The 18,720-nt window shown below is 51.7% G+C and overlaps 1 long non-coding RNA gene across 1 annotated transcript in view; it reads left to right on the top strand.

Annotated features, from left to right (window-relative positions):
• Nucleotides 1–18,720, top strand: part of LOC125332880 — a 104,379-nt gene that overhangs the window by 15,846 nt on the left and 69,813 nt on the right. Inside the window, exons 3-4 of the long non-coding RNA XR_007206645.1 lie at nt 7,128–7,243; nt 10,701–10,946. This is a non-coding gene — a long non-coding RNA (uncharacterized LOC125332880). The remainder of the gene's footprint in view (nt 1–7,127; nt 7,244–10,700; nt 10,947–18,720) is intronic.

Genomic DNA, 18,720 nt, shown 5'->3' with positions numbered 1-18,720 from the left:
GCTCCCTCCCCTCTCTGCTGTCTCCCTCAGATAGGCAAGGAGGTCAGACCTAAAAGCGGTGATTTGAACCTATTCCAGGTCTTAAACCTGAGAGCCCATTCCCTTTTTGCTGATGCTGGCCATGTGTCTCAGCCAGCATCCTCTCCTAGGATTGCAGCCTTCACATTCCTTTTTACTCTGATTCAGAGTCAGGCGCTCTCCTTCCCTGATGCCTGTTCCTTGCACCTTCACTCTCAGGACTTCAAAAGCCTCAGATCCAACATCCAGGAGCCTGGGGGCAGCTCCTGTTATCCACAAAGGGCAGGCAGCTCAGCAAATCTTCAGACGATAAGAGAGAATGATTTCCAACTTTGAGCCACCTGGAATAAAGTGGAGTTGATGATGTTGCAGGGAGTCGTGACCCCAGGACTGGGAACAGCAAATCTAACTATGTTTGAGCTCTCCAGTAGCCCTCAGTGTCCAGTTTCATCAGTGCAACTGTCTGGGGGTTTCCAGGACATCTTCCAAATGACAGATGTGTTTTGTTTTCTGCCCTTGTAGGACAAATGACTTCGGAGCCATAATCAAAGGGGAATAGGCAGGCGCTGTAGGTCAGCTCGGGATTTGTGCTGGCTCTGTTGGAGGAGAGCCCAGTGTTTGCACAGAACAAGCAGGAGCCTGTTTCCAGGGCTGGAAATGTTACACTTGGCCGTCCCAGCAAAATTTACACCTCGGTGGTACATAATGGAGGCAGAAAGGTATGGAAAACCTTCCCCTCTGCCCATGTCCAGGGTCAGCAGGGACAGCAGGGGCCCAGAACTGCAGCAGCCTTGCGTGAGGGAGCTGCCGAGCAAACCACAGCCTTCACTTGAATTTGGGAGTTCATTCCAGTTCAGTGAGGCAAGGGATATTTCCATGCCTGCTCTCCACACAGGGCTCTGCTGTTTGAGCTGCACCAACAAGCCTGTTGCATCCAGAAATGATTAAAGCCTGAACGTTTCCTAGGCAAATTCTGTAAGTTCGATAGGACATTCAATTAGGGAAGAGGAATGAGAGCACGCAGTGTGCTGGGAGCTGAGCCTGCCTCTCTGACAGACCTCACTGAGAACTCACAGTGGCTTTGTAGGGAGGAACAACCACCATGTGAAACTTGGAAAATAAATAATTAGTTGGGATTTTGCTGCCTGTCTTTTCCCAAAGCCCTGGTTCCCACCTTCTGATGAGGATCAGAAAGCTGTTGCTTTATCTGCACTTTAAGCTTCAGCTTGTAAATAGCAAAATCTCTGTGATCAGAATGATTTTAGGTACAATGAAGCCAAAAAAATGCCAATTTCTCTGCTATCCACCTAAGAAAATGGAGTGATGGGTTTGTAGTAGAGCAATAAACCACAGTGCCTTTGTGGGTGCAAACTGTTAGCCTGAGGTTCCCTGCAAGACAGAGGAACAAAGGCCACTTTTCTTTCATCAGCCACTTGAGCAATCCAGACCCCCCACCACCCTCCCCGAGTGAAAGGCTCTGCTGGTGTCTTTATTGCCAGGAGAAAATGAAAATTATATGCAAAATATAGACGAGAAAATTCGTATCTCTGCGTTTGAGTGCCGTGCTGGGTATGACATCACTGGGAGCCAATCAGCAAGCTCCCTTTGTGTCTGGCTTTCTAATAAAAGCCACTTCATCAGAGTAATTTGCAGTAATAATTTATTCACCTTCTAGGAACGGCACCACCTGACTCCCTGAGCAGCCAGGGAGAGTGAGCGAGCAAAGGTCCCGAGCCCCAGATGTGGCTGTGCCCTGCGTGAGCTCAGCTCCAGCTCTGCCTTGATAAGAGTTGCCTTCAAGTTGCAGATAAGAGAAGTGATCACTTGTGTTCATTCATTACCCCATGACTGAGCACCCCTAAAGCTGCTCAGTGCTGCAGGTGCCCAGAGCAGAGGATGGTTCCCAGCAGGAAAAGGGGCTCTGGGGTTGGAAGCGTGGCACTGGGGCCACATAACAGAACTCTGCAGCGCTGGGCAGGGTGGGAGGGTTCCCCTTGCCCTGCAGAGGAGACATGGTGCATGCTTTGCATGGACACAGGGAAGAATTTGGCCTTTTGAATTTGGGGTTTGTCTGGGCAGGGAAGCCTGTGCTGGGGGCACAGAGAGAAACTGAGGCGCCACAGCAGTGTGTGCAGTTCAGATGGCTGGTGCTGTGCAGGGGAGGATCCGGACACACGGGAGTGTCATGGATATGGTCATGGATATGGCCTCCAGCAGTTGTGTCACTAGTGCAGCTCACAGGAACCTTCTTTGCAGGCTGGCATAGCTCAGAGCTCCTTGGTGGCATCCTGCCTTACAGGCAATGAGTAATAGCTCTGTGAATGAGGACAGACCCCACAAAAAAGAGCAGCAGTTCTGTGGGATCACTCCCTGAATCCCAAGAAAATGTTGCTTCGAGCAGCACTCCGGGGCTGAGTAATCTGGTTGTGCAGGAGACGTGTGGGCTGCTCGTCCCACGTGTCTCTAGTAGGAGCTTCACTGTGCCAGAATGTTGTGTGGGAGGCTCTTCCAGAGCCGTGTGTAACTGCTGCACTGGATGTATATTCTGGTAGTGTAAAGTCTCCTAATCAGATTCTGCACACACAGTGCTGGATTTGGAAACAGAGCACAGAGCACTGAACAGAGACCAGCCCATGAAGACAACCAAAACAAGAGATCACTTCTACCTGAATGATTCATTCTGTTTTACAGTGAGCAAAAGCAGCAGAGCTGGGCACAGCAGATGTCCTGAGCCGGCCAGAGGCAGCCCAGGCAGACACACCAATACAACCATCAGCACACGGGTAATGGAGATCTCAACTGCAGATGCAGCCAGGCAAAAACCCAACGGTGGTGGCAGAGTGAGAGGGTCTTCATTCTCATTGTGGGCAACAGCAGCCCTCCTCTCTGGCTGAGTTGTCAGCATTGTGTCTATGCAGCCTTTGGATATTTTGAAAGAAAAAAAAATCCAAATAATTCAACCAGTGGAGTTAATTTGCTCTGTAAATCCTGCTGTGAGTGCATCCAAGCAGGCTTTGTGTCAGAGGTTTCTCTGGTAGCTCCCTTGCCCGTGTGTGATTGATCCTGGAGAGCAGGACAGCTCCTGGTGATGAATAACCCACGTCTCAGCTCTTCCCTAGGGAAGTGCTTAGCCAGCAGTCCATACTGTGCTCATGGGGTCCATTATAATTCACCTTGGAGGAGCTGCTTGAGGAGGTACAACCTTGTTGGAGCTTCTTGGGAGACTCCCAAAGATCAGATCCTGTGCCTGTATGGCTGTTGGTGTGCAGGGAAGTCTGGAGAGCCACAAGCAGTGTAAAAGGAGGATTAGGGGTGAACAAGTGCTTCCCTGGGATTCTCAAATAAATCTTGCTGTGCTCTACTTGGATGTGTTACTCTCCATGTGACAGCAAGCCTGAGGGGCCCTAAATGTCTTCAGTAAGAGAGGGAGGTGCCTGGCCCCTTTCTGAATCCAGGCTTTCCGGGTTTGCCATTCCAGTCCCTCACTGAGGTTGAGATGTTTCCTTGGGTACCTCCAGGACCACCTGCAGCAACTGGGAGACCCTGGGTGCAGCCCCTGTGGGTACCACAGGCTGGCAGTGAGGGGTATCCCTGCCGATGGTCCCTGGGAGACCCTCCCACCAGCCCTGATTGTGCTGTGACACCCACTCATGCTCTTTTGGTGACTCCTGGGACTTGGAACACTGGAGGTGCCATTCCAGCTGCAAGGCAGGCCCTGGCCCCTACTCCCATACTGTAAAGCAGCACTGGGAGCTTTGGGAAGTGTTTTCCTGTTCGGATTTCACCCATTTACTTGGTTAGGTTGAAGCACAGCAGCGATAACTGGGGAGGGCTAGGGCTGTGGTGCTGCCCCCAGCCTCTGTCTGTAGGACCCTTTTAAGCCTTGTTTATTGATTTACTTTGAAATGACATCCTTGGCTCAAATGAGTGCAATCAGAGGTGGCAGAACTCCAGAGCAGAAGAGTTTATAACATATTTTCTAGGAATTGCATGTCATATCTGAAGGGGAAATGGAAGGGTAACATAAACTCACACAAAGCCTGGGGATAATGTCTATTACTGTGTGGAGACAGTGGTCTCGGAGCCTGGAGTGATCTGATGAAGTCTGGTAGTGGGAATTTGGGCTAAGCTGTGCTTTGCAGACTGGATTCTTTTATAAATGAAGCTGTGTAAAAGAAACTCTGGACTGCTGGGTCAGGTAAACAGGAAAGCAGGCAGCCTGCAGAGACCAAGCCACCTTGTCCTGACTAACTGCATTTTATGGAGCCTGGCTTTTGGATAACCTCTGCCACTCATCCTGGCACCAGCTGACTGAGCTTTGCCTCTGGGGTTTGTACCAGACAGAGATGTTAAGGCTCCTCACCCCATCACTGCACCACATCAGGTCTGTATAATATCTTGCTTCTATCAGGCATTGTGTACTTCAAACCTGAGTGGTTTGTCTTTGTCGTGAACATGCAGACAGAAACATAATGTTTAGGCCACTTAAGTGCCTCACCCTCTCTTCTCCACTGACTTGGCCAGGCATTTCCAGGTTGTAAGACTGACTCATTATTAGCCTCAGATTAGGCAGCAGCAACACTGCTTAAACCCGTTTTAACTGCCAGAATAGGCCCTTTAATGCAGCCCTTTTGTTCTTGGACCATTGTCCCAGTGGTCTGTTCCCAGCCCCCCTTCCCCTTGCTCAGCCTGGGGCTTGCTGGACTTGCTAAGAGCCTCTCTGCGGCTAGAAATGGATCTGCTTTTTTTCGGGATCTCTTTGTTGTCTTGAGCTCTCAGGGTAACTGCCTAACACCTGCAACACTCCCACATCCCTGTGTAAATTGCCTTCGTCCCTCGCTGACAAATGAGAGGCCATTGCCAGTGACAAGGTAACCTGGCATTCCCTTCGTGCTGCCTTCTGCTTCCCAGCCAGCTCCAGGTGAGTGGGTGAGCTCAGCCCTGGCGTCTGCCCAGCTGGCTCTGTAACCTGGGGTCAATTGTGCCTTTCAGGATCCCACTGCTCCTGCCCCTGCAATCACAGCCACGAGTCTGGCTCTTCCAGCACCTGGAAAGCAGCTGAATAATGCTGGGTAGGCTCAGCTTCCCACACGACTCCCTGCCAGCTGCAGCTGTGGGCTTGTCTTTTCCAATCTATGGCTACCACTAGCACACTGACATCGCAGTTTGCTTTCTCTTTGGGTTTGGTAGTGACAAGTCTACCTGTTGGTGGAGGGGGAGGTTTGTTATTCCCCTCTGCCTGAGGAGGACATGGTTGCCCCTGCCTTGATGGATCGGAGGCTGTGCCTGCCCTGCCTGACAGTTCTCAGGTACTGTCAGCTACTTCACCTGCTCCATCCTTGGCCACTCGCCCAGCCCTCCTCTCTTCCTCCTCTGTGTTCCCTCTTGGGGTGACCTTATTTACAAATTTTGCATATTTAATGTCCTGCTGATGACTCACAGAGCGATCACTTTCCTCCTAAACCGTCCTGCACTGTCTAAATTAATTCACAGTCTGCTTTCTGACAGCCCTTCCTGGACACCTACCTCCTGCCTTCAGCTCAGGGGTTTTAAATCTCCTCATGCTTGCTTTTCCCTGCTCCTTTCTTGATGTCTCTTTCTCACCATCCACTCACCCCCTCCATCCTCTTTGACTTGACCTTTCTCTAAATACCCATATCTGGGCTCTGCTGAAAGCTGGATGGTTCTGCCCAAAGGTTATCTCTAAAATCCAACTCGTCCTCCCTGTGCACCCAGCTGAAATCCCTTTGGAATGCCCAGGTTTTCGAAGCGATCAGATATCTGCCACACTTATCAGTGCTGTGCAGAGTCCCACACACCTTATCATCGGGATTTTCCTGGGAGCCTCTGGCAGTGCAGTGTTAAAGGGTTGTGTGAGTGAGTCTCACCCAACCTGTCACCTTCTCCCTCACACTCCCTGTGAAGTGCCTGTGCTGTCTGCAGGCAGCCTGTCCTCCTGGCCCTGCTCCATCCAACCATCAGCTGGATTTTCCACTGCAGAGATACCAAGTTGTCCTGCCAGCCGTGCCAGTTCCCATCTGCCACCACGTGTTTCTCCCAGGTTACTCCCTCTGCAGCAGAGGAGCAACCTGTAAACACCGACAAAGCCTTTTTTCCTTCTTCTAGATCCCTGCTAAAATCTGCTGGGCTGCACTGGCTGCCCACAGCTCCTGCTACCCAGTGTCTGCCTTCATGTTTGTGCTCCTTTGCCTGTGTATGGTCTTTTTGTGTCTCCTAAGTGTGTCCTTGGGATGCGGGCACACTTCTGAATGTGCGACTGTCCCTCTGTGCCATCAGCAAGATGAGACCATCGTACAGCCCATAATGAGGGAGGAAAGTGGAATCACTGGAAGCCTAAATGATGAAGTCTGATCATTTTGGTTTCTGAGAGCAGCAAACACCAGGCTGGTTTCAGGGCTTGCAAACCTCCCGATTCCCAGGCCCATTGTCGTGGTGTTGCCTCTGTCAAACACAGCGACTCTGGCTCTCCTCCCACAGATTATCTGGGCATGCAAATGACCTCAGACAGATACACTGTCATTTTCTCATGCTGTGATTTTCCTTACACCCCCCTGCGGGACATGACAATAAAATTACCCCTCTCATTCCTTTCCCACAGACAATCTCGCAGCGTGTCAGTCAGCGTCACGTGAGCAGTCCCCATCCATTGCTCCTGGGACCCGGGGGGTGATTTGGAAAGGATCTGCTGGGCTGTCACTCACCTCCATCTGCCTTTAGGAGAAGGATTCTGGGTTCCATGCTGTTTTCTCTTGTGCCTGCATGGCTCTTTGATCACAATTTGCTTCTCAGGCCTTCAGAATCACAGCTGCCCTGTAAGGTTTGCCCATAATCCTGTTGACATGTTGTTCCCTGGCAAGCTCTGGACTTACTTGCTCCCAGTTTGGGATTAACTGATTTATTCTGATGATTCTGCTGTTGCCACAGATGTCCCATTTCTTACCTGGGTTTAAGAGCTGTTTGGGTCTAAAGTACTCCTGACCTTCTCTGTCATCTGACCATCCACATTTTCACTTCAAGATTTCATTATTCAATCCATTTCTCTCTCTCATTTTTGTCCCCACTGACCCTTATGTACAACACACAATCAGACCTGCACCAGGAATTTGTGTGGAGAGCCTGCACGAGCCTGCAGCACTCACCAGCACTTGCCAGCAAGGTTCCTGTCTGGAAAAGAAAAGCAACAATGCTCTGACATGCCAGCAAGGTCTGTATCAGATAAACCCATGTGCTTTCTCATCTTCCTCCCCAAAAGACTTCAGACATGCACCGAAGTTTACACTCCTGGAGCTGAGTTTGAGCTGGTCAAGCCAGGATCAGAAATGCCTGCAGGCAGGAAGGTTTGTACTCAAATGGTTCCTTTCTTCCCACTTACTGCAGTGTGTGCTTCCAGGAGCAGGATATCAGTGCTGGTTGCCAGCTGCAAGCCAGTGGCCGTGTGGTTCTTTCCAGGGCAGAGCTAATGGTGAGATAGCCCTTGCTAGTGGGGTGTGGAACTGCTCCAGGAATCCTCATCTGTAGGAGAACTGTTGTGCAAGTGATGGGGATAGCGAGTGCTTGTGGGTGGCTGTTACTGAGCACGGCAGCGTGTTCTGTGGATATGAGCTGTAACAATCATAGAATCAGAGAATCCCAGCCTGGTTTGGGCTGGAAGGGACCTTAAAGCTCATCCCATTCCACCCCCTGCCACAGGTAGGGACACCTTCCACTGTCCCAGGCTGCTCCAAGCCCTGTCCAGCCTGGCCTTGGACACTGCCAGGGATCCAGGGGCAGCCAGAGCTGCTCTGGGCACCCTGTGCCAGGGCCTCCCCACCCTCACAGGGGAGAATTCCATCCCAATATCCCATCCAGCCCTGCCCTCTGGCAGTGGGAAGCCATTCCCTGTGTCCTGTCCCTCCATGCCTTGTCCCCAGTCCCTCTGCAGCTCTCCTGGAGCCCCTTCAGGCCCTGCCAGGGGCTCTGAGCTCTCCCTGGAGCCTTCTCCTCTCCAGCTGAGCACCCCCAGCTCTCCCAGCCTGGCTCCAGAGCAGAGGGGCTCCAGCCCTTGGAGCATCTCCGTGGCCTCCTCTGGGCTCTCTCCAGCAGCTCCAGGTCCTCCCTGTGCTGGCCCCAGGGCTGGGGGCAGCTCTGCAGGTGGGCTCTCACCTGAGTGGGGCAGAATCCCCTCCCTTGACTTGCTGGTGCAAAGCTCCCCTGTGCAGAGGCTGTGTCTAGATCAGGTAACTTTTGAGAGACCTGAAAGGTCTGAGGATCCAAGGATACCCTCTGGAGAGCGGGAAGGGAGCACAGCCCATGAAGGCTGAAGAAGACATTGTCCAGAGCATAGAGGAGGAGTGTCTGGAATGGAAAAGGCTCTCTGGGTACAGGACACACTCTCCTTGCAGCACCTGCCCCAGAGAAAGGATCGGGCAGGTGAATTTTCCCACCTGGGTCTACAGAGCCCATGTGAATGCTGGAGCTCAGAGTTCCACTCCCTTCCCACATCTCCTGTGTCTGGCAGAGAGGGAAAAGCACTGAGGGAGGAGTACCCCCAGCTTGCCCTGAAAGCAGGGACTAAATCAGACTGCAGTAAGAAATGACTTCCATTTTTCTGTAATATTTTTTGTATTTGATAATATCAGGAGTGACGTCCTGGTCAGATGTTTCAGGAAATTTAATGACCAGCTGTGAGAGGGGTCCTTGGCTTCACCTTCCATCTTCCTGGCTTGCAGAAGCTGCCAGCTCATCACTGGCACCTGCAGCAGCTCTGATGTTACCTGGGGGTTAGCAAGGGAAGGTTTTCCTAGGTCCTTCTTCTCCTGCCTGAATTCTGGGCAAACAGGGCTCACGAATCCCTGTTTGTACAGTCAGAAAATGTCATTATTCCCTTCAATTATAATCCCAAACTGAAAAATTAATTAAGGCAGGTATTAAATTAGGCAGGTTTTGCTTGAGTAAATATTTACCATTTGGGAGCCTAATCTATTCACTTAATAATCTAACCCTTTCTTTTTTTTTTAATTTTTGGTTTGCAAAAAAATAATAATGTGTGTTCCATTAGGAGCTGCCACTGGCTTAAGAGGATTTCACTCCCATTTTATGGTTTGGATCAAAGAAGATTTATTCTTGCAATAGATTTAATGATTCTTAGCTAACATTGTCTTCCCAGCTGCAGTTGGACTGTAATAAAAAAACCTTTAGCTTTTGTTAGACTTGCACATTCTTGGCTGCCAATAATGATTAATCTTTCCCCCTACAAGACCAGCTTATTACTTGGGTTTGACTTAGGAGCTGCCGTTCCCTCCGGAGCTTGGTCAGGGCTTTCTCCCGGCGCAGCTCCGGAGCAGCACAGGTGTGACCTCAGTGCCTCCCTTGGCAGTCTGTCTTTGCCCCCTAATTGCTGGTCTGTGGCACTCCTCCACACAGCAGAGCTATCGTGGAGATGGCAGGGAATTAATTGCAAGAATTCCTGAATACTTCCGTGCGTGCAAGGGCCCTCGGCATCCCAGCGGGGAGGGTTGTCTAGAAACAGGGGTGAGGAGATGGGGGGGAGGGCAGCTCCCACTCCTCCCTGACCTTGGGCAAGCATGGGAAGCATGGATCCTCAGTCCAAACCACTGCAACCTCCCAGCTCTGCTTTTCCCTTTCCCACACAGCTCCCAGGAGCACAGACTGTATCCCAGCCGTCCTCTAAATCGACAGGGAGGGATGGGGATGCCCCTGGAAGGCACAGGAGAAGGCTGAGAGTGTAGGGCTGCTCTAGGTAGATGTCTGGGACAGCATTTCCAGCAGATGTTTTTGGGACACTGCCCGACATGTGGGTCTGGGGCTTCATGCTGAGAAAATGTGTGGGTTAATTCCTGGCCATTTGGCCGTGTTTTGAAGGTTTGTACTAATAAAACCCCTGGGAAGAGGAAGGGAAGAGATGATGCCTTTGCCATTAGCAGGACACAGGTGCTGGCCAGCCTGTCACAGCAGGCACGAGGGAATTTATGACAGATGAATTTGCTGTGCTGTCCCTCTGTCTTTGCCTGTGGGATTTTTGGGCAAGGTGCTCACACTGGAGGTGCTGCGTGCAGGAATCTCTTCCCCCGGCTGTGCTGGTTGTATGAAGAGAAGTGACCCTCTGAACCAGCCATTAAAATAGAAGTGGGAAATGCTTCTCACTCACCAAAAGGCCCTAACACCTATTCCAAACTGTGCCTGCCCACCTCCACAGGGGGTTTCTCAAGGCTTAGGGAGCGCTGGGATATCCCTGCAGGTCACTGCTCCTCTGCAAGGACTGGAATCTGAAGGTGCTTTGTCACTGTGCCTGAGCCATGCGGGGTCAAGCAAAAATACCTGCAAAATTCAGGGCAAACTCAGCAAGTCATTTTGAGCCAAGGAAACACACCCAGCACTCCTGTGGGATTACAGCTCCAGTCCTTTCTGCCTTAGTTTAAAAAGAAGTTGCTCAAGGTTCCATCTTGAGGAGCCATTTCATTCAGAAATGCAGCTGGCTGACATTTTTGTAGCTGCACAAAAGCTTCTGAAACCAAAACCAAGCGAAATTTGTTCGGAGTCAGCTCCGAAAAATGTTTTTGGATTTGAGTTTTTTCACTTCAGCAAAGGAACTTGATGGTCTTTCGTGATGGCTTGGCCTGACGAAGTTTGGGTATTTTTTTCCTCTGTTGTTTTTCTTTTAGCTCAGTCCTTGAAAGGTCCTGTAGATGCCACTGACATTCCTGCTGGCTGAGGTGTTCGGCTCTGCTGGGAGACCCCTCCATCCTCTTCCTGCTCAGCAAAGGGACACAATTGGGCCCTGGAAGACCAGCTGGGTGGAGGGTGAAGTGCTGAGAGTGGAGTTGTTCTGTGTTTGAGAGTAAATGTGGATGAACATCCCTTGCTGACGGAGCACTGTGGTGTCCCTGCCTGCCCTTCACACCAAATGGGTGAGCTTGACCACTTCCTTTATTTTAAAAATCATTGTACCTGTATCCGTAGAATCACAGGCTGGTTTTGGTTGGAAGGGACCTTAAAGATCATCTCATTCCAGACCTTGCCACGGGCAGGGACACCTTCCACTAGCCCAGGGTGCTCCAAGCCCCGTCCAGCCTGGCCTTGGACACTGCCAGGAATCCAGGGGCAGCCCCAGCTGCTCTGGGCAGCCTGAGTTTGCCCACTTTCTTTATGCTTGTTTAATCATTGTACCTGTATTCCTTTCCAACCAGCAGGTCAGGGTTTGCCATATCATGTGTAGGGAGGATGTTTCCCCATCCTTGCTGCTCCAGCTGCCCTCTGGGACTGTTTCTGGGCTCACAGCACTTACCACCTTCCTTGAGTGCAGGCTGTGTTTTCTCACATCCTGCTCAAGTAACAAAACCAACCTTCCAGTGTGAAGGGGACTGATCCAGGGTGTTTGAGGTTTAACTCTTCCATGTCTTCCCTCAGAGCCAGGGCTCAGTCATGCTGTGCCACTGGCCCATGTTGTGCTGGTCAGCTGGGTCATGGGGCTTCCAGCACTGCACAGGCACTTCAAAGAACTTTCCATGGCCAGGAAACAAGGAGATTAGAGGCACACTGAGGCTTTTGTTTTATGCCAGCACTTTGCAATGCTCTTGCTGGTATTCCTGAGGCCCCATGTTTAACCATGGATAGAATAGAGCAGGAGGCACTACACACCACATTTCTGAGGGGTGAGAGTCACAAGGCTCTTCACGCAGCCCAAGAGCCAAGTGGTTCCAGGGGAGCTTCAGGACTGGCTCCTTCAGGATGCTTCCTCTGGCAGCAGGGAATAGCTCAGCCTCACCACCACAGGCACTGCTTGGAGCCTGAGGTTGGCTGTCCCCTGTCCCCTTGCACCCCAGGGACAGGCCACCTGCCTCAGGGTGTGCTCTGGGAGGCAGTGCTGAGGTAGCCGGAGCTCCTGGCAGGCTGGAGGAGTGGCTGGTGCTGGGGTTTTGCTGCCTCTTCTTTTCTCTCATGCCTTTGCACCCTTTCCAGATGTGCATCAGCTCCACTCCCTCCCGCAGCAGTGGAGCAAACAGGAGTGGAGTTCTTCCCACTGGGAAGAGCACGCTCCAGCTGCTGTTCCTCCATGCTTTCTGCCCAGCAATGTAAACAGTTTACAGGGGACTTTGTAAACAGCAGATTTGTTTAGGATATTGTCTGCATTCCCCTCGCCTCTGTGCTCTCTTTTTCAGCAGCACAGGGAGGGCTGACCTGCCAGCTGTAGGGCTGGAGCTTGCCTGGCCAGAGGGGACGGCGGTGACAACCAAGAGGAAGGAGTTGTGTGCACTCCTGAGCTCCCTGGGAGCCTGGTGGATTGAGGGGACCATACACAAACACTGTGGCTGCATGGAAATGTTTCTGCATCCAGCAGAGAGGGAAGCTGGCATGGGATGCCCTTTGCAGGACGTGGTTGTGTGGGAGAACAGAGTGAGCAGAAAGCCCCAGGGCACTGGGAGAGATCAGATATCTTCAAAGGCAGGAGCTTCATCCCAGAAAAGCACTGCCTGTTAGAAAAGCCTCAGAAAGTCGTTGGCTCCCTCGGAAAGCTGATTGTCCACCTAGGGAAAGGAGGCTGTTAAATCAGCTTGGTGGGAGTAACATCTGAGGATGCCTGTGCTCCCTTCAGGGCTCTTCATGCAGAGATCCAGCCTGTACCTGGCTTCCCTCTTAGCCCTTGGAAAGGAGCAGAGGAGGGAGGGGGCAATTTCCACCTGAGCTTCTGCACCTGCCACAGCAGCTCTGTCAAACTTCCCTCCCAGAAAACTTCCCAAACAGAAACTCATTAAACCTCAGGTGTGCACACAGCAGACAGCAGCAGTCTCAGGAGGGAGCCTCAAGTAGAGGCTGACATGTCAAAAAGAGGGTCGGGGTTGGGAGAGCAGCAAAAAAGGTTTAGAAGCAGTCAGGGGATGTTCCTGTAGCCCCAGATGTTTAGTGCAGCTGTAGGTGAGTTCCACCTTCCCTCTGCTTGTGAAACAACAGACCCTGTAGACGAGGGAGCAAAGCCCAAATGTTTCAGTACACTTACTGTCTGCTGGGTTTTTTAAATTTTGTCTTGTAAGTCTGAGCAGCTTAAATCTGTGACAGGCCCTCGAGCCACTGCCTCTGTACTCTGGCATTCCCCATGGACAGGAGGGATAACTGCTGCAGGCCGGGCAGTCAGGAGCTGACAGCAGATTGTTTGGCTCTTTGTTTGCCCCCGTTCCCTGCCAACCACAAGTTTGAGGCTTGAATTTAAACATCCTGGGTAGAAAGGACAAGATCTCCAAATGACAGCTCCGGTTTGTTGCCAGGGAAGTCTTGCATCCAGGAGACACAAACAGCTCCACGAAGCCAAACATAGGGAGAAGCAATCTGACCCCATTTTCCACAGCATGGGCTTCCCAAGTATGTGGCTGCTGGATGCAGTTCGGAATGGTCTCCACCTCCTCTGTTTGTGTGACCATGTGAGAGGCTGGTGACCTGCTCTGGCTGTGTCCATGTGGGCATATTATTAGGAAGAAAAGGCCAGCAAGTTTTTCCTGCTTCCCTCAGAGGCATGGATGTATGGCACAGACCCAGCCTGGCCCAGGAACAGTTGTGAGGGCTTCATTCTGGATGGCTCAGGATGCTTTAAATACCACATAAAAACCCTATTTGCCTTTGGGAGATGTGGATAGTTGAGTGTTGTCCAGCAGAATCCTGTTGATTTTCTGGTGAGCTCTAACTGTAAATATTTGTACAAAAAATTATCTTGTGTTAACCTTAGGGAAATTTAATCTCTCTGTACATAGTGAAATCTGGCTGGAGTCACAAGTGGAAGTGAGAGTGGTAGTTTCATCCCCAGTGGATGGTCACCCAGACCGGCGCAGAAACCAGCGTGTTGCCCAGCATGGATGGCACCTTGCTCGTCAGGAAGGGCTGAAAGGACAGCTGGAATTGCTGGGCAGGATGAAGATGCATTGGTAGATGTTGATACGGTCCTGAACAGGAAAGTAGGAGAGCTCCAGCTCGTGTGGGATGACTGAGGTGGCTGGTGGAAGGCTCAGGGCTGTCAGGATTGTTCCCAAAATCTTTCAGTTTCCTTGCAGGGTCTGGATTTAGCCTGTAGCATGGGACCAGTTTTGCTATAAATCTCAAAGCTCAAGCAGATTTTTCAGCCCTGCTTTAGGTAAAGCCCCCCTCTGTTCAGCTCAGCTCACTGACGGGCGTTGTGCCCTCTTGGGAGGAGGGTGGATGTTACAGGAAGGGCTCAGTTCCCTCCTTCTCTTGGATACTCACCTTTGTCAGGGTGTAGAGGAGACAGGAAGCTCCCTGGGAACCTCTGCCTTCACCTCCTGTCTGCCTAATTCATCCCTGGAACTCTGCTACAGCCTGGGATAGCGACACCAGACTCCCAGAGGGCAGAGCTGAGTCGGAGGGAAGGAAGAAGAGTGCAAATCACCAAGGAGAGGCTGAGCAGATGTGTGGGTGGAGGGAGACAGCAGCAGTGCCAGAGCAGAAGTGGGAAAAGTGGGAAGAACTGTCTGTCCATGGGGAGCTGCTGGGCATGAGGAGAGAGCTCCCACAGCCCTGCAGACCACGCTGGACTCGGAGGGTCCTGGCAGTGTCTCAAGCATTGATGTTCCTGCTGAGGAACAGCTGACAGCTGCCCCTGCAGCCCTCAGGTGCCTTGAAACCCCACCTTCCTTTACAGTCACTTAGATCCCTTGGGCGGAAACATCTGGAAGCATTCTCCCCAAACCCCCCCTGCTCAAGACACCCAGGCAGGCAGGCAGGTCTGTTCCTTTTGTACCCATCCAAAGGGATTGAGTGCAGGGCTGAGCTGTGTCTGGGATCCTGTCAGGGAGGGAGATATCCGTACGTGGTCCAGCTCAGCTCCATTCCCAGTTTCAGGCCTCGGCGTGGGCGTAGCTGCTCCGTGTGAGGGTTGGGAGCGTGTGTGCAGGCAGGAGCTCCGGTAGGCTCTGGCAATTCCCATTTAGGTTTGACCTTTTGCTGGATATTAAAGCCTTGCTGTGGCTCAGTGAGATGAACACTGCAGCAAACACAATTCCTCAAGATGAAATATCTCTCCAGAGGGTAATTCCAGCCTCATTTGAGGGTTGTTGTATTTTTTTTCCTTTCCCGCTGAATCATTTATTCCTGGTGTCAGGAGGGTGCAGAATGACTTTCCCCACTGGCTTTCAGAGCCTCATTGATTCTTCAACTCCCACTCCTGCAAATCTGCTGGAACAGCAGCCCTTTGCCTCTCCAATTCTCCCAGGAGGGGAATGGGGAAGCGAGGGTCTCAGGACTGAGGGAGCTCTTTTGGGGAACCTATTCACAATCTGGGGGAGATGCCATCAAATTTTAAGCTCTGTAATCCAGAGGCAATGTATTTATCTGTATATTTTTTGCCTTAAAAGCCTTCTCAGCACTCTGCTGTCTGCGTGGGGAAGGGAAAGAGAGCAGGACACCTTTCACTGAGGTTGTACAGGGCACTGTGGACCTTTGGCCCTTCCTGCTTTGTGGTTCACTGTTGCAGCTGAACTCTGCTCATGATGGGTTTGAATCCTTCAGCAAAGGAAGGCAGTGTGCTCCCAAAATATGTGTAGTGCACAGATGCAGTCAGTGCCTGGCTGCCAGGCAGCAGTGACTGAAGCCAGGCCTCTGCCTGTCATCATCAATCCATTTGCAGCCCCGGCTCTGAGTTCACACCTCGTGCTCTCCACTGCAGCTCCCTTCTCTGCGCTCCTGGGACACAGGGAAAGGCTCTTCTTCCCGTTGGGGGTGGGGAGGTGGGAGGACAAGAGGCAATGGAGTGAGACCTGGAGAAAAGAGGGTCCTGGAACCCAACCCGAGGGGTGCCATCACATCACTCTGGGATCCCGTGTGCGGGCAGGAGCGGCCAGGGCGGCAGCTGCTGGGCACTGTGGTGTGGAGCTGAGGGAGCCAAGTGGGTGTGAAGGGCAGGGTCCTGCTTGACCCCTCTCCAGAAGAGGAGCAAGTAGAGCAGGACTGCTGCCACATGGAGCCCAGCCTTTCCTGATGGCTGAATGGACCCCTGTGTCCAGCAAAGTTTGTCAGCAGGCGCTGGCTGCAGAGCCCAGAGCTTTGATTTAAGGAGTCTGAACCAAGCACATTAGCACTTATGTATTCCCGTGCCAAGCAGTTGTAAATGTTTCTATTTGTTCTGCACTTGGCCTGGCTCCTCCTGTTTATTATCCCAAATGTGCCCAGATCATGACCCTGCTCCCCTTCTCCAGCACTCCCTCCAATTCTATTTATTTTCCACCGCTTCCCATGAACCCCTGTAACACAAGTACCATTCAAAGGACAGAAAAACAGAGGGGGGTGGATGTTCATGGAAGTGCTGTGCCCTCCTTGGGATCAGGCACTGGCATCAGTGTCAGTAGGAAATGCAGAGGGATGCTGCCAGGGAGCTGGGGGCCGGAAAACGATGGAGGAAACTCAGTGCTGGCAGACATTTAAGTCACTCTTGATTGCAGTGCTGCACAGGAACAAAAAGGATCAATATTTATTAGTTGCAGAAAGCATAATTTTGCATGAAAGGCATTGATCAGCGTGTCAGCCCAGACAATGTCATTACATCTTTATGATTTGGTCAACATCCCTCTAGGAATAAGGACATTGTTCCCCTAGACAGACAGAGCTGGGGGTGAAGGAAGGGTTCAGCACAGTGCTGTGATCAGAGCGGGGCACAGGAGGAGTGTTGCGTGTCACAGGATGGGCTCAGGGGCTCTGGTCCGCTGCCTCATCGTTCTGTGTGGTCAGTTTGTCTCTGAGGTCTAAGGGCCACCAAGAGAAATTCCCTATTTCAGAGTCAGGGCCTAATATTTTAGTCCTCTTTCCCAGTGAATTAAGCTGCGTGTGTGAAAGCTCCCCCATAAGTACCAGTGCACAATTACTTGCTTTATGGCAGTGGCTTGGAGAAGGCAGAGGAGCTCCGTGGCAGCCTTCAGTGAGGTGGAGAGGTGTTGGAGAGGATCAGGTGGAAATAGGAAGATGAGGATGGTGGAAGTTGTTGCAGTTTTACAGCTGGACACAAAGCCAAAGGGAAGAGGCTTCTGGAGCTGCACTGTGGGAGATGACTGCTGCTCACATCTCTCCTTGCTGTGGGTCTGTTATGATCCAGTTTTAAGGTTCTTAGAAATGCCTCTGCCTGAATTAAGGTGCAAACGAGACCATATGCCAGTGACAATAGTAAGAGTTTTATTTGATGGTAAATATGAGAGAGAGAGCGAGAGAGAAAGAAAGAAAGAAGTAGAAAATAGGTGGGGGGGACAGAAAGAGTGACAGGGACAGAATAAGGAAAATATCACCACTCTGTTGATCCTCTGCAGCTGGTCTCTTGGTGGTGAAGGTCCCCCAGAAGGCACAGAGTCCCACGGGTGTATATGCTCAGGCTAGGTAAGCATGTCCCCTGGAGGTGGGGGTCAGTCTCTCACAGCAGGCTCTGGGTCTGTTGCACCACGTGCAGTCCTGTGGGGCCAAGCCTCTCACAGGAAAGTCCTGTGGATGTGCCCTGTGGGGTTGGGGGTTCCGCAGCTGGGCCGGTTTGTGTAATCTGGAGGATGGGTGTTTATTGCCTCTCACCAGAGGTTGCACCACGCACCCAAAACCTCCTCCTCCTCCCCCCTCGGCTGGGCAGAGTCTGTGTAAACCTGGCTTCTGTGAGCTGTGCTCTCCCCCCACCCCAAACTCAGCTGGGGATAGTTGCAGCTGGTGGCTTTGGCCTTTTGCACACCCTTCCCTCAGCCTGAGATGACTGAACAATGTGTTTCCCTTTATCTAATCAACAGTTTGACTTTCAGTTCAAAGTCCCACTCTTCAGGGAGGCTTCTGCGGTTGTAGCTTCTTTATAATGAGCAAAACTTTATATCAATGTTTGAGGCATGAGCTATTTTCAGGCTCTGACAGGGTCCAGCAGCTCAAATCCTGCCTTTTCCATCCCTGAGCTGGCCCCAGCAGAGACACAGGAGCACAAAGACGGGCCTGGAAGCAGCCGGCCCTGTGGTTTTGCAGAACGCCTGAGTCAGGATTCTGGGGTCAGAATTCCCAGCAGTGCCATGGATTCCCTCAGGGCAAGCCACAAGCCACCACACACATGGCAATTGCAGAGCTTGGCTTCCACTTGGATACCAGAATAATCAGCTCCACAAAACCAGCCTGCTCCAGTCACTGGGGGTACGGTGTCTGCTCAGAAAAACCCTGAAAAAGTCCTCATGGGAGCAAGCAGTTCTTCCAGCCTCCAGCTCTGTGCTGGATGTGAGCCAGGAGAACATGCCCCTGGCATGGTAAAAAGATCCTGACGGGTTCACAGGCTGGCTGTGAGTCAGTCTAGGTGTTTGCAGATAAAAGGTGTCATCGAGTGAAGATGAGTGGCTCTGTCTGGCTCTCTGAATGATGAATGAGGTGTTGTTTCATACAATCAGAAGGAACCTCTGTGTGAATCCTGAAATACAGTTTTTGAGACAGCTGTTCCTGCCTAACCTGACAGGCAGCCCTTTAGTTGGCAGGAGAGGCTGCTGAAAAGGTGGCACAGTCAGGTTTAAAGTGCCTGCAACCCACCTGCATTGCAGCTGGTGCTGCAGGGATCTGTGGATCTGGTATCCCTGGTATCCCTGGTATCCCTGGCACAGGGGGCTGTGGGGTTCCCTCGAGCGTGGGAGCCCCAAACTGCACCCATCAGGGTCCAGCATCAACATGTTGCTCCAGAGAGTTTGGGGGCAC

This window comes from Corvus hawaiiensis, chromosome 13, assembly GCF_020740725.1.
Source record: "Corvus hawaiiensis isolate bCorHaw1 chromosome 13, bCorHaw1.pri.cur, whole genome shotgun sequence".
Classification (NCBI taxonomy): Eukaryota; Metazoa; Chordata; class Aves; order Passeriformes; family Corvidae; genus Corvus; species Corvus hawaiiensis.
This window is presented reverse-complemented; position numbering and strand designations above follow the sequence as displayed.